This window comes from Pollicipes pollicipes, unplaced genomic scaffold (genome assembly GCF_011947565.3).
Source record: "Pollicipes pollicipes isolate AB1234 unplaced genomic scaffold, Ppol_2.1 Scaffold_7261;HRSCAF=8764_pilon_pilon_pilon, whole genome shotgun sequence".
In the NCBI taxonomy this organism is placed as follows: Eukaryota; Metazoa; Arthropoda; class Thecostraca; order Pollicipedomorpha; family Pollicipedidae; genus Pollicipes; species Pollicipes pollicipes.
In genome coordinates, this window is record NW_023597054.1 from 24,077,264 (window position 1) to 24,092,419 (window position 15,156).

General features: G+C 50.2%; 1 pseudogene; it reads right to left on the minus strand.

The window, feature by feature from the left end:
• LOC119111211 (serine/threonine-protein phosphatase alpha-2 isoform-like) overlaps positions 1 to 1,621 on the minus strand; it is a 15,998-nt pseudogene extending 14,377 nt beyond the window's left edge.
• Positions 1,622 to 15,156: the final 13,535 nt, after the last annotated feature.

Below are 15,156 nucleotides of genomic sequence, written 5' to 3' on the forward strand. Positions count from 1 at the left end.
CGATCTCCAGCCAACAGTGCTTATTCATAATGAGTGAGCGAAGGAAATGGGCGAGTTAACGTAATCATACAGGCGAGACCAACTCCGAAGACGTATTGCTCGTTTGCTCGTCTGTTTGCATGAGACTCGTAAATTTGCAACGATCCCGAAAACGTATTGCATCGACTGACAGAGCCCCAGAATACATGCCTAATTATGCTGTGTGAGACATCAGAGAATGATTTATTCATGCCAACCACATAAAAAACAAAAATGGACTTTTCACGACAGCGTTAGGCATTGGTCATCAAACACATCAAAATGACAGGCCAAGTTGCATAAGAGAACGCTTTTTAGCTGTCATTATGTACTTATTCTACGTTTGAGGTTTGAGGCGCTTACTGACTTGGGCCCAGGGAAACAAATCAACGAACGAGGCATAATGACGAAGCCAAAACGCATCGCTAGCAAAAATCAGCGGGTAGTTTGACAGACCCGTAGCGACAGCGTTCTAGCAGCATTGCCACAATCACGCAGCATCATTTTATCAGTTCTAAATGATCGAACATTGAAATTCTTTCCCACGAGCTGCGCACTGCGAAAACTTTTGTGCAATTCCTATAGCTTGTTTTGAGTCAACAAAACATAATGTTACCTTTGCTTTTTTTGCCACGGTACTCCACTGCATGTGCTTAGCATGTGGTTTTCCATCTGCCGCTGACAGCAAGCATGTTTTACTGCTAGCTTGGAAGAAACCGGCGATGCCATCGCACGTATTTTTCCATGCGAGGTACCGGAAAAACGACACTCACATTTAGTCAAAAACCTATCTCATGCTAAGAATGCTTAGACAAAGTCATGCCTGTCTTTATACCGCCCCTGAGAATCCGTCTAAAAAAATACCGCGATTTCTGTAGACCCTGGTTGCCTGTTCTGTATGCGCGGTATCCAAGCCAAGCTGAAATGTCACAGCTGCAGCTGCCTCGAGTGCCAGGGAGTCGAATTATACACAGAATAATCTGGTTGACAATCCCTCGTGCAACTATAAATGGATGTAGCGTACACTGGACGTTGCACCAGCACAGCCTCTGGCTTGAGTTGGGTATCAAAAATAGAGTTATAAAAAAATTCCGATCAGCCCCGCCTCATTGTCGGAAGATTGGCAGCGCGCGCTGCTTTATAAGCGGACTGCGCTTTGGCCACAAAGAGCTAACAAGCCAGCTGTGGTACTGGCTCACTGAGCGAGAACACAGGCTCGTCTACCTAAAAAATAAGTCAACTGCGTTGCACCGACCAACCGTGCTACACTTCTCAAAACGAATTTGTCCTGTGTATGCATTATTGTTTACGCTGTCCAGGTTGTACAGTTTTTCGCTCCCTCATTTTCCCCTCGGTTGATACCTACACCCATGTGTCATGCAGTTCCGTCTTTTTATATCCAGAACACTTTCCATTACCAGCTGGTGCAGATTGAGCCCGGCGATTCCAAGAGCTGCGGCCTTGATCTTCGAGTGCTGGTGATTCAAAGCGCAATACTTCCAAGCAGCACCACTGTCGTGACCAGCGCAGCTTGCTGGTCGTTTGCTGTGGAGATCCGGCCACGAACGCATTCTTCTACCTCCCAGAACAGGCCTGCAGCCATCTCCAGAAATCTATGTTTATGGCAACCCGACCGGGCCGGTTGCAAAACGGGCAATTCTCTGCCCAGCCCCGACGCGCAGGAACCATAATCACATGTAAGTGCGCAGCCGGTGCCAGCCTTTTCCCGTGCGAGGACTACTTCTGACTGTGGTGCTTGAGCACCAAAAGCTATTGCTGCATCTCTGCCCAGCTCTGCATGGCCTACGTGATTAAGCACTCGCCACTTTCTTCTCACAAGAACCATTAAAATGACACACATGTCGAATAGCTACAACGCGTCACCGATAACCACTACTCGACGTCAGTTCACTGACTGATGCATGACCTGCATGACCTCTCACATGCTTCAAAATATCGTGAACGTGTTTGTTGGGCGACGAGCTTCCATAGGATACCCGTATCGGCTGTGTTTTACGTCGCACATACCAAAAATAGGTACAGGCCCACGCATGGGCCTATACAGGCCTGCACGTACAGGCAGGCCCATGCATAGCCCACGCCATGACCTCAATGTTGACCTCATTGACACGCTAGGATCGGGGATACAAATAAAACTGCAAATGCTTATTCAGAGAGTGTGCTGGGCATCCTTCAGTGGAAAGATAATATTGTTTTCAAAATAGATAAATTTTAAAAGGCCTCGGATGTAAGCAAGTGTCACGAGATTTTAGATAAATGTCACGGCGAAAAATGGCCAGAAAGTCCATTTATTGTTGTAATGTATGCAGCACTTTATCTGCTCTCAAAATATGTGGAATTTGATGAGATCTTAACCGGTGCATTGCATAGATAGAACAAATATTTTTTCGTTCGATTTTTAATCAATGTCGCCAAATGATTATCACTGACCCCAGATGCGGTTGCGCCCATGCCTGCAAGCTATGTGGAAATGCCGTCACCAGGAGAAAAGTTAGTAATGGTTACGGTAAATGCATAACCAGGAGTGACGTCACAAGACTTGTTCATAGAAAACTCGAGCGTGGTATTTTTCAGGGATTTTTGACCTGAAACGAAATTCCACTTCGCCACATATTCATCAGTGTGGATTCCGATACAGAGTCGCATGGAGCTAGAGGTTTTCGAAGAAGCTTTTGGGAGAGCAAAAGGCAAACACCAGATCACAAAATGATGTTTTCAGCGTTAGGCATCCTAAGGTCCTGCTTTGAATGGACGGAAAGGAGGCTTAGAATCACATGCGACAGCCATTCAATATCTCCCGCCCAAGGAGCATAACTAACATGACTGAACAACACACAACATAAACGAACAATTCTGACAATTAACATGGGGAGAAACCAAAGCACAGCCTCCTGTGAATACATCTGTGTTAATCTGGTAGGCCACATAGGTCAACATAATTCGATATGGCACACCCGCCAGAATTTCGTATTAAACTGGCCTAGGTTAATGTAAATTACACGCCAAGGCCCAAAGCCCATGATTTGCTAATGGCTGGCAAGCCTTGTATTTGTATTAGGCAGCTTCCTATAAATGTCGTTGCCTATGTGTAACAACTTATGCAATAAACTTAACATAAAATTGTGAGCTCATTTCAGTGCGAACATGCTTGCCAATACCATTTTTCTGCATTGCGGGCACTTCCATTCACTTGTCAGCCTTATTGTGCCGACGGGGCGCGATTGAACGCCAATGGTGCCCCATCCTGGCCGCAATAAATCCCAGATTTTTTCTTTCTTTTCACGGTTTGCGGAAATTGGCTGCCCCAAAAAGCAACAAAAAATCGCATTCACAAACAATAGCTCGACTTTATAATATACTTCGTAGTATCTGGCTTTCACACGAGACTCACAAATGCAGGTCAAAGTCAGGCCATGGCTGTCACCGAAAGGCGTAGGCAATCGTTCTATGTGATGCCGCAAGGGAGTGCTAGACCAAGTCATACCTATCTGAAATAGTTTCGTAGGCAATGAACCAATTGAATATAAAATTAAAACCAACTCCATTCACCTAGAGTTAGTTGTGATGACCAGACCAAGGCCAAAACTAGCTTGCTTCTTTGCTCAACAGCTTGGTTTTATGAAGTAGTTTCTGGTGCGGATTTCGAATTCAACCATGACAGGGACCGCAACAGACATGTTCCATCCACTTTCTAAATGTCACAGCACGTCAGTGACCTAAAATAACCCAGTTCAACATTTTTAAGCAAAACACACCGCCTAGCGTGAACCCTGACGCTTATCCGAACTGCAAAATAGGAACAATCTCGTGAGTATTTTGTCACGTTGACTTTGGAAAGGTCAAACGAGATCAGTGAACTCATGGACCTTTTGCTTAAAACAGGTATCTAGCTTCACAGCGGCTTCATGAGGAGGTCTGGGGAATTAAGACACTAATCTACAGTTTGACTTTGTCTGACCTTATTGGATCTCAAGGCGATGACCGAGAAACCACAAATTATGACTTAAGTACGTTAACGTACAGACCAGTAATCCACCCTGTGGATTTGGTGTCTCTAGCTATCCCAGTTTCCGAGATTTCAGGGTGTCAAATTGACCCCCCCCCCCCCCAACCGAGTGAAGTGCATTCAACCGGCTACCCAGGCACGTGCTAAGGGGCGCAATGCCCCGAAGACTTATATTTAGGCCACTGTTTGGTGCTGTTTTCTTGTCTTTGCAGCTTGAATGCAAAAAAAAAAACATCAGATTTATAGCTTATTTACAAATATTACTTCAATGTACCAAATGGAGGTCAAAAAGTGCATGTAGGAGCAGTTACATTTCAAAAAAATCGTGTCTCCAATAAAAAGTGTCTTAGAAGAGGTCATGATCGAAGGTAATGCCGGGCACATTCGTGGGTGTTGAAATAAAGAAATTGCGTCCATTTTTCGTTTGAAATGAAATACTGGGTGGATTTTATTCAAAGACGTCCGCTCATAAAAATGACTTTCGAATATTGGATCGAAGTAAAAAATAAATGCATTTAACCAACTCAAACGTGAGCAAGTACAAGCCGAGACCCTTGTTATGAGCAGTTCTTTCCTCGCATCACCAACGGCACACTGCTCAACTGCCATGGGAAGTGGATGGGCGGACCATGCGGGCGCCTGACCTTGGCCTTGGGGTCGAGCTTATACAGCGGGCGGCGAGCGTGCAGCGACTCGAAAAGAAGCATCAGCCACGCTGACGCGTGACATATCGTCTCGTCAATAACGATGAATTCCTTCCAGGAAGAGGTGTGGTGAATACTGTCCAGTCAGCATCGACTGACATTTTGTTCGGCCGAGAGTGGGATTTTCCAGCTGACTTTCCACTTTGACAGGGACGGTGAAAGTTTGGGGAATTGCAAGAAGCAAACTGGATGACGGAAATGGTATTTCCACTGCAACTGGCACGTACCACGTTGATCGGCCAGACGTCTGAAGCATACCGACTAAAAGCCTTCAGCACCTGCAGCAGTGCATCCACACATCAATTTAGACACGTCGTCCCGGTACGCCCAACGGGGGAGCCGGCGGCCGTGCGTTCCGGTCCGGTCCGGTGCACACCCCGAGCCGACGCCCCTGACAGGGGTGCCGACGGCGGTCCGGCCCGGCGCACACCCTGTGGCGACACCCACGACAGGACAGCCGGCGGCCGTCCGGTGCGGTCCGGTCCGGTGCGCGCCGTGTCCTGCTGCCGCCTGACTTACGTGACTAGGATCTTGGTCATGTCGCCGGCCGTCCGGTGGCGGTGTCGATCCGCGGTTCGTCACAGTGCGCGGCAGACCCGTGCAGACAACAGCTCGGTGGACGCTGGCGGAGCCGCCCACTTGCTGTCCAGATATATCAAAAAACACGCCCTGCAGACAACAGCTCGGTGGATACTGGCTGAGCCGTCCACTTGCCGTCCGGATATATCACCAAACACGCTCTGCGCGGACCGACTACTTGCCCGAGACGATGTCCGAAACCAAGCTCTATCAGTAAAGCGGTGGCTGTGATACTAGGCAGGAGTGGGAACAGCGTACCATGATGAAGTGCGCCGCTGCTCAATCATCACGCCCTGGCGACTCTCCCAGCCGAAAACGTGCGCACTGTGGACGCTTCTGGCATCTCATGTCGCGCTTGAACACGCTCCAATAGCGTCGTATTCTGATAGACCCATTAACACAGTTTAAGCTGAAAACTTATACCGGATAACGCACTTCTCGTCAAATGGTGGCAGGAGACAAGCGATGTATTACATAGGGTGTCCGCTGCGCGCCCAACCGGACTGGAAGCGCTTCACTGGACACGGTTTAGCCCTCGCGCCCACGCACCGGCCGCGGCGGCCCGTCATCTGCCCTCAGACGGTCTCTACGGCCAACCACCTGCACACACGGCCACTAGCGGTCGACGGCTGGCCGAGCCCTGACAACGGCACCCCGCGCGCGCTGATCACTGTGAGACACACGGCCCACGCGCGCGCACGCACACACATACAGTGACAGCGCCCGGGGGAGCGGCCGGCGGCGGTCCGGCCGTCTCGCAAGTGTGGCGATGATCAGGAGCAATTTGTGGGGCCGGGCAGGGCCAGCGGCGGTGTCAGCGCCCACAGCGGGCCGCGCCGCCGTCTGCCGTCCGGTGATAGTCCGGCCGGGCGCCGCAGCGGTGATAGCGGCGCCCGCGCTGGACTCCACAGGCGACATCAGCGTCCGCGCGCCCGAAGCCAGAGCCGGCACCGGACTGAGTAGGGCCTGTCCCGGCGCGCCGCCCACCGGGGTCGGCCCTGTCGTGTTGCCCTGGCGCCGCCTCTGTCGCCGGGAGCGGCGCGACGCAGTGCCCCCGCCGGCCCTCTGCGGCTCGAATCACGGCTGCATGCCGGGGGCACCGTCAATACATCAACGGCACCGGCAACTGAGCCGGCAGTAGGCAGTGCCCCGCCAGGCCACCTAGCGCTGGCAGTCCCGCAGCCTCCTGTCCCCGCCGCCGCATGTGCAATTGTATCTGCACATAGAGCCGGTTCGGTACAAAACGAAGCGCCTTCCACGGGGAATTCGTCTTCTGCGGTCCAGTCTTTTGGTTGGTACCGGATCCGACCAGTGTACAGCGTATGCACAGACCGGACTGTACCAATTGCACATGCCAGGGCGCACGTCCTGCGCAGGCTTTGGTGTCGATTTCTGAAAATGGGGGTAGGGGGGCAGATTCGTGGAAGTCGTCATAAGGTGACAGGGCCAAGAACCTGTCGGATTTTATGTGTTATGTTCTGCTTATGAGTTATATATATATATATACATATTATGCTTACGTATTTTATAAAAACTCATGTGCGTTGCCAATCAAACATGGAGCCTCCCAGACCGCATCACCTTCTTAAAAAGGCATCTGAAGCTAAATTGAAGGGATGCGGTTGCAGCGCTCTCATGCCTACTTTTTTAAGAAATTTGATCCGAACCCCTTCAATGGCTGGATTTCTGGGATTAGCGCTCACGCTAAGCAGTGCTTATTGTGTGAGCCCTGACCCTGACCCCTACCATCCGATCGCGCAATTCCAAGCAACGGCAGAATTTAGTGGCGAAAGCTTAACGTGCCGCAATGCTCGGCACGGTCCGTCCTACCCTCTGACGTCAACTGACCTTTAGTGCAACCGCTGCTACAGGCCACAACCCATACCTGTCAAGGGCAAATAACGAGCGCCTAAAGCGACTCGAACCCACCCCGCCACGGGTGGGTGAATCGGGAGGCAGGCGCTGTAACCAACTGAGCCACCGGGACGGACATACTGATAAATATAATTGGTGTGTACCTTACCACGATGTGCTTTGGTGAGTTGCTATGCATATATTTATCCATTCACAAGCAGAGTGTTCAGTGTTCACAGCGTATGAGGCTATCATAACCCACAGCTACGCAGGTTCTCGATGCATCAAAATTTCATCAATACGGCTTATGTATTTTAGTTAATATTAACACGCGCCGGGGTAACCGGTTGAATACCCTTCGCTCGGGTGAGGGCCAATTTGACCCCCCCCCCCCCCGAGATCTCAGGAGCTACGAGAGGTAGAGACACCAAATCCACAGGGTGTGTTGGTCTGTACGTGAACTCAATTATGTCAACGTTTGAAGTTCCTAGATCATGACCTTCGGGTCAAATAAGGTCAAAGGTCAAATTACAGGTTGGTCTCCAAAGGGCCCCCAGAACCTAGATAACTGTTGTAAGCAAAGGTTCACACGCTCATTTAAGGTCAGGGACTTTGTTTGACCTGTTGAAGGTCATGGTGACCAATCATACATGACTACTCCAAGTTTCGCATTTGAATAAGCAACAAAGATTACACTAGACAGTATGCTCCTAAAACAAAATGTTTGCCTGGGTCATTTTAGGCCAGTCAATTCGATATGAGCACTAGAAACTAGCTCATACAGCATACCCTGCAGTAATAACGCAGGTTGCTTTTCCCTTGGTACGACCTTTATACCTGTCCCTAGGTCAATGGAGCTTGTTGATTCATTTGCTCCGTTGCCTAATGAAATATCCCAGAGATGTCTGGCTTCGGCTAACACTCCGTTGTTGCATCAGAATGAACGATTCTCTACACATTGACTTCCCTGAATCAATGTCCTGGACTTTCACCTGCCGTAGGTCGGCGGCCTTACAATGCACATCTAAACGCATTACATCAAACGATCCTCATATTATGTTGTCTATAGTTACACAAAATTTGGCGCGGCTACGCCGCGTCGTTCGCAAACCACTCCAAAAAACCTTCGGGGGATCAACTTAACCCCCACTCGAGCGCGTGTTTTTGCTGAAAAATTCATGGAAAATATTGTTAATTATGTTCCCATCGCATAATCAAAGAACATGGTCTCCAAGCTTTCCGCGTATACGCGTAAGTAGATGCCCTTCTGTTGATCATTTTCCCCCGTTCTTTTAAATAAGGACGAAATGCAAGCCAACTGTACGTCTGGGTGACACTGTTCCAGCTGTTAGGCCTCTGAAGGGAAAGCAGCCCTCACCCGTTTCACTTCGAGCATGTGAAAAATGAAACATCCGTCATATCCGTCATCCGTAACATACGTCGTCTGTCATATCAAGGCATGCGTAATGCAGGTTGATCGTAATAGCGTTACTGGGTGAGCTGGCTCTTCAGTTACCATGCGATGATACTTGCGTACGCATATTCGGTGCTCAAGGAGCGTACCCACGCAAGGACACAGCCAGAGTTTTGGTAATTGGGGGGGGGGGGCATACAGGGTTGTACGAAGCCCTCCTCCGCTGGTAAAAGGCCCCCACCCAAAACAAGAAGTAACCGGATATGACCCACTTGGTTTCGAGGGGGCCTTGCCCGTCTTAAAAGCTTGGAATCACCAATAGATACAGCACTGTTGGTATTTTGAAGTCCATAACCTGAAGAAAGCACACCGGTGCCAGCTTATAAAATGCTTCAGTGGACTCTTTCTAAGCCAATAGCACTCGGGGGCTGCGCCGATATTTTTCTGGGCTGTGCAGGGACATCGTGAGCGTAGATCTTGGATCAAAATAGGGCTGTAAATTTGCATTTACATCGACATGTTTTTGTCTCAGAATTCTCAACTTTGTTCAGAATCGAGTCTCCGGAGGCCTGCGGTGGCGTTGCAGTCTACGAAGGCCTCCGGCGTCGGTTCTGCGTTTAACATTTGACGATGGCTAACAGACGAACAAAAACGACGTTTCTGAAATAGGAGGCTCGAACGCTTCAGAATGTCAACTGGAACACTTAGAGAGTATTCGGGAGTATGTTCCACCAGTGCAATTTGCAGATTTATTACATAAACGGATTAGCATTCATGGCACCGCGAGCCGTTGCACGAATCTGAACGTAGAACTAGACATGTAAATGTCGAACCTCTGTTTTCATGGTGCTGTTGCTGTTTATCTCTTCGAGTATCAGCTCAAAATCATCCAAATTAAATTTGCATCGCAGTCAATTTTTGAACGGCTCGAATTAGTCTTAAAAGAGACTTGAAGCATTATTCCACGATGGCTGGCCTCGGGCGCCAGGCGCTCGCCGCCCGGTGTTTGATGATGATGATTTGGGGTTTTAGGGCGCATCGACTGCTGTAGGTCATGCAGCGCCCATGCCGCCCGGTGTTTGCTGCAGTGGCCAATACCGCCCGGTCTCATGGAGAAGTCAACCCTGACCGTGGTGTTCTTGCTCCTGAGATTGCCAGCCCGCAGGCCCAAAATTGTTGAATGCAATTTGTTTCACATGGCGATCCTGAGTACGGATAGACGCCTTGTTTATGTTGGCCTTTTTTATTTTTGATCCCATTGTGAGCTGCCGTGTTGAACACTAAGGAATCCCCTTTTCCGGGCAAGGGACCTAGCGGGTAGATCAATAGGGGGCACACTATTTTTTCCGGTCAGGGGCTCCAGGGCTATTCGTTTACAGCGTGGGGTGCCTGCCGGCTGTCCTGCTGGTGACACGGAGGCGGGATGCCCTGGTCAGTAAAGAAACCCTAGAGGGGATACATCATACATGGTCGCCAACGTGACGCCGGAGGCCCCCTGACCAGGCCATTTGTTCCCAAAAGGACGCAGGGGCCTTCATTGATGCAAAAGATCCCTCGTCATCACAGGTGTCCAATAATTGGCATAGAGACTGCAGCTCAGCATAAGTAACCGGCCCCTGGCTGAAATGGGATGGAGAGCCCTCCGTTCGGTACTGGGGCCTTGCCTGACAAAGAGCCGTCCATTGTCGTGTTGTGGACTCAGCGTTAACTCTCATCTCCACTTTCATTGCCAGAGGGCCTCGACCAACGCAAGAGGCCCCTGGCTTTTCGCGTCCCGTTCCTGTCCCCGCCCAATACGTTACCTTGGCCGACTCGAGGCCCCTTGCAAACATTTGGCACTATGGGTCTCTGACAAACAAAGAAGCCCTCATCGCTTCAGGGGTATTGATCAATGCAAATCGCGGATTCTGACCTTGTCCCTGCTTGGGAAATGGGCCCCCAGGGCTCAGACCGACACGGAGCCGACTGTTCGGTGTTGGTGGTCTGTGACCGAAAAAGAAACTCGCACTGTCTCAGAGTGTCCCCAGTCGGTGCAAAGTTACCTTGGGCTTACTGACATTTCATGGCCCGACCCTGCCTTCGCGCCCTCCAATCGGGCACTTGATCATCGGTCCCGACTCCGAGGGACCCTTCGGTTCCTCAGCGGACCCCTCGAACACTGTCCCAAGCCGACTGCCACCTGACCGACACTGGAGCCACTCATTGCCTAAGTCCCAGAGTTGACCCCGGAGTATAACCTGGTGACGAATCTTCCGCGTGTCGCGATCGTTAACACGCACCTGGGTGGACGGTTGGATACCGTTCGCTCGAGTGGGGGTCAATTTGACCCCCCTTAGATCACAGAAATTAAGAGAGCTAGAGACACCAAATTCACAGGGTGTGTTGACCTGTACGTCAACTCACTCAGTTCAATGTTTGAGGTTCCTAGATTGACCTTCGGGTCAACTAAGGTAAAAAAGGTTGAATTCCAGGTTGGTCTCCAAAGGGCCCTAAAACCTAGATAACCGTTCTAACCAAAAAGTTGCACGCTCATTAAATGCCATTGACCTTGCTTGACCTTTTGAAGGTCGTGGTGACCAAAATCGCACAAAACTGTTCTGAGTTTTGCATTTGAATAAGCAATAAAGATTATACCAGTCAGTATGTTCTTAAAAACAAAATGCTGACCTGGATCATTTTAGGTCAGTGACCTATTCTGACCGTTAAGAAGTCCATGGAAGGTCCGTGCCGTTCCTGATATCAATAAATTTGATATGAGCACCAGAAACTACCCCATACAGCAAGTCCTAGCGTAATAAAACAGGTTGGTTTTGACCTTGAAATGACCTTCATACCTGACCATAGGTCAATGTAATTTGTTCATTCAATTGTTGTGCTGCCTAGGACAGTATCGCAGAGATGTGCGGCTTCGTCTAACACTCCGTTGTTGGCTCAGATTGAATTCAGATTCCCTAGAAATTCCCTCCGCTGAAACAGTGGCCTGACTTTGACCTGTCATAAGTCAGCGACCTCACGTGTAATATATGAATTTTTGAGCCAGACAGCCCGCTATTCCATTGTCTACAGCTATGTCAAATTTGGCGCCGATACGTCGCGGCGTTCGGAAATCATTCCGGAAAACCTTCGGGAGGGGGGCAACTTGACCCTCACCCGAGCGCGTGTTAAAACTCCATCATAGGCGTGTGGATTTGCACAATTGGATTGGTGAGACCGAGCGGGAAAAACTAGCACCAAATACACCGAAAACCAGGGTTATTACCGGAACTGACCAATGTCCTCTCAGTGACGTTATGGAGTTGAAGTACCCCCAAACAGAATAGGACAACACGGCCCTTGTCCAATATGTTTGCTTGCTCTGATTCGGCGAAAGCTGGTACTGTTGGGCATCATTACAATTTTGTTTGGCGTCGATCGTCGAAACCAGGTTTCGGTAATCGACGCATAGCCGGTGTTATGTGGCTTTTGTTGTTGTTATGCGGACGTTGAGCATGTACGGATTCGGAAGCAAAAAGTGCAAGTTGATTTGCGCGACTAAACATGTCTTTCATGGAAATCGCGGCTGATTGCCGCAAGACGGGATGCAGGTGCATCACTCCCATTAGGCATGTTCGACACGGCTTGTGTTGGTGGTTATGGTCGGAGGATTATCGCTATCGGTTTGGTCGACTGGTGTCGATGGTCAGGTCTTTTACAACTGCTCCATCGAATATTCGCGTTGAAGTGAAGGTCGACATGTTTCAAGGGTTCCTCCGAATGAAGACGGCTGATAACCTGAAACGCCTTGTCTTCATTTTCTGATAAGACGTGGTAGCAAAGCAACGCAACCTGCTGCGATCTGCATCAGTCATCTGCTGCAATCAGCATCATCAGGTCAGGTTTTTACAACTGTTCCATCGAATATTCACGTTGAAGTGAGGGTCGACACGTTTCAAGGGTTCCTCCGAATGAAGACGGCTGATAACCTGAAACGCCTCGTCTTCATTTTCTGATAAGACGTAGTAGCAAAACAACGCAACCTGCTGCGATCTGCGTCATTTAAACAACGCTGAATGGTGCCAAAACACTCCCACAATAAGACAAAAATAGACCATAGTCAGCCGTAGACATAATCGCGTAGTTAAAAACATGCAGCATGCAGGAAAAACAGAACAAACTCAGGTAACGACCATGGAGCTTTAAAAGTGTGACTGAGTCAGGTGCACTAAACTGAACATGATATCGCAATTTGCATTTTCTTTGGTCCTTCTAGCTGTGAAACAATAAGGAGAAACCTTCTTTAGATTTGCAAATTTGATATCATTTCGAGCTTCTATTTGTAATGTCCTACATGAAGTTGGGCTTCAGGAGGTTGGGGCCCAAACTCACCGTTGAGGGGGGGGGGGGGCAGATTGAACATGAGGGGAGGGGGCAGTGACCCACCCAAAAGAATACAATTCAACACCCATGAGTATAGATGCAGCTGCACTGGAGTGTTCTATGCATTCCAATTTGCTTGCACGCATTATAATTTCCAAATGAATGCCTGCCCTGGTATAATGCTCATCTGAGTCGCGGATTGGGAGGGCACCGGGTTACAGAGTAAAGCTCAAGGTCAGCCCAGGAAAGCCGTCGTTCGTTCGCCGAACGTCAAAATATTACAGCGGACTGAGCCCAGTGCAAATGCTTCGTTTCAAGCATGCAAGTAAGACATTGTCATCTTTATTCTCGAACTAGCGGCGTGGCCGGCGATGCCGGGGAACTATACTACGGGTAAACTGCTTGAGATAGCTCCACTTGGTTTTATGATCGAAAACTGATCCGACTTGCCTCGTGACAGCTCTCCCGCTGTCTCTCCAGAAGCTTCAATGCCATATTATCAGTGGCGAGGCTTTTTGTCGCCAGGGCGTTTTTCGTCTCCTGCTCGGTGAGCCATGTTAGGTCTTGGCACCGTTTCTCCAAGTCGAGAAGACCCTGGCCAAAGGGACCGTCGACTGACTGACCGACGGACCGTCGAAGGGAACTTAACGCTTTTGCCAGAGCGAAACTTACCTTGGCCGACTTAGCTCTCGATATCACAGTTGTCGTACATACCATACTGTATACGGTTTTCATTGGTTTATCGCCATGCCATTTCCGTGCCACGTGATCGTGATCAGGTTCGTTTGAAGATAGCAGACAAGGCGAGTCGTCTGTTGTCAGGGGTAGCACAGCAGGGGGGGGGGGGGGGGGCCTTTGTCTGCCGGCAGGGAAGTAAGAATATGTTTTGCCCCTCAAAACTTTTGTGAGGCTCCTGTCCCAAACAAAGAAAGTCAAGGCTACCCATATATTATATAACTGCAGATCATGGAGGTCCCAGATCTGAGCTAGAGAGAAATAGATCAATTCAAAAGACCCTTTTCTGCATTAAGAGGCCACTTCCTCTTTAAACGCTGTCGACTGGGTCCAAAAATCAAACTTATCAAATTGGCACCGCGTGTTGCACAATATTATGCAGCATTTAATGCGCGCAGAATGCGAATACCTGGCTGCCTGTTACAATACCTAGAATCCGAACGCTCCACTCTACCAAATAGCCAGTGCCCAAGCAGGGACTCAGCGCCTGCCACCATTTCGGCGGCAAGTCGTGTCGAGTACTGCATGACCGTGTACGCGATGGCGTATTCACCGCACTTTCCAACCCCGCGGGCAAGTGTTGCCTGCCCGGCTCTGTCCTACCGCGGCCACATCACGTCCGACCACGCCGTGCGGGAGGTGCCGACATGTGGGGGGACCACGGGCGCAGTGCTCTCGCCTGCTAATCGACGCGGCGTCCTCGGTGTACCGCTTGGGCGGCCGCCACTTCCTGCTGGTCATCGCCGGACGCTGATGGCCGTCGGCGCGGGAGCGCAGACGACGAGATACGTCACGTCGCCGGAGCCGCGGCGCGTCTGCCAGCGTCCGCCCGCGCTGCCGCCGGACGGCAGCCGGTCCGAGGCGCCGCGTCTTCGATAGCGACGCAGGCCGAGACTTGATAACGCAAGTGCGCCGCCCGCCACCGGGGCGCGGGGCCGGCCTGGTCAGGGCGGGCCAGACAGCGGCCGCCCTACGGAGGCTCTCGACAGCGCTCGTTTCCAGTGCACCATCATGTTTCCACGACGTGTGAACTGGGCGGCGTTGAAACCACGTAGTGTTCTAGCCATTGTCTACCGTCACAAAAGCCGTGAATACTTTCAAATATGATCCGTAGATAGTCACAGAAAACTCGTATATTGTGTTAAGAATAAGCTTTCGAATACTGCGCTAATTAATCAAGACGCCACACACGCACCACGAATGTGGCTTGATGACCCAGTGTGTTTAGCGCAGCGTCCAGCAATAGTGGTGGGTTGTGTGCCTCACTTAGAAACGCGGACCACAGGAAACACGACAGCACTTGGCGTCATTATTGGAAAATGCTGCCCAGGCCTTGACACGCGCTGGAATATGAGAGAGGGGCAAATTGACATCTCCTCCCGCAGGTTTTTCTGGCATGGTTTCCGAAGGGCGCGGCGTAGCTGCGCAAAATTTTCCGTGGTTGTAGACAACTGAATAGCGGATCGTTT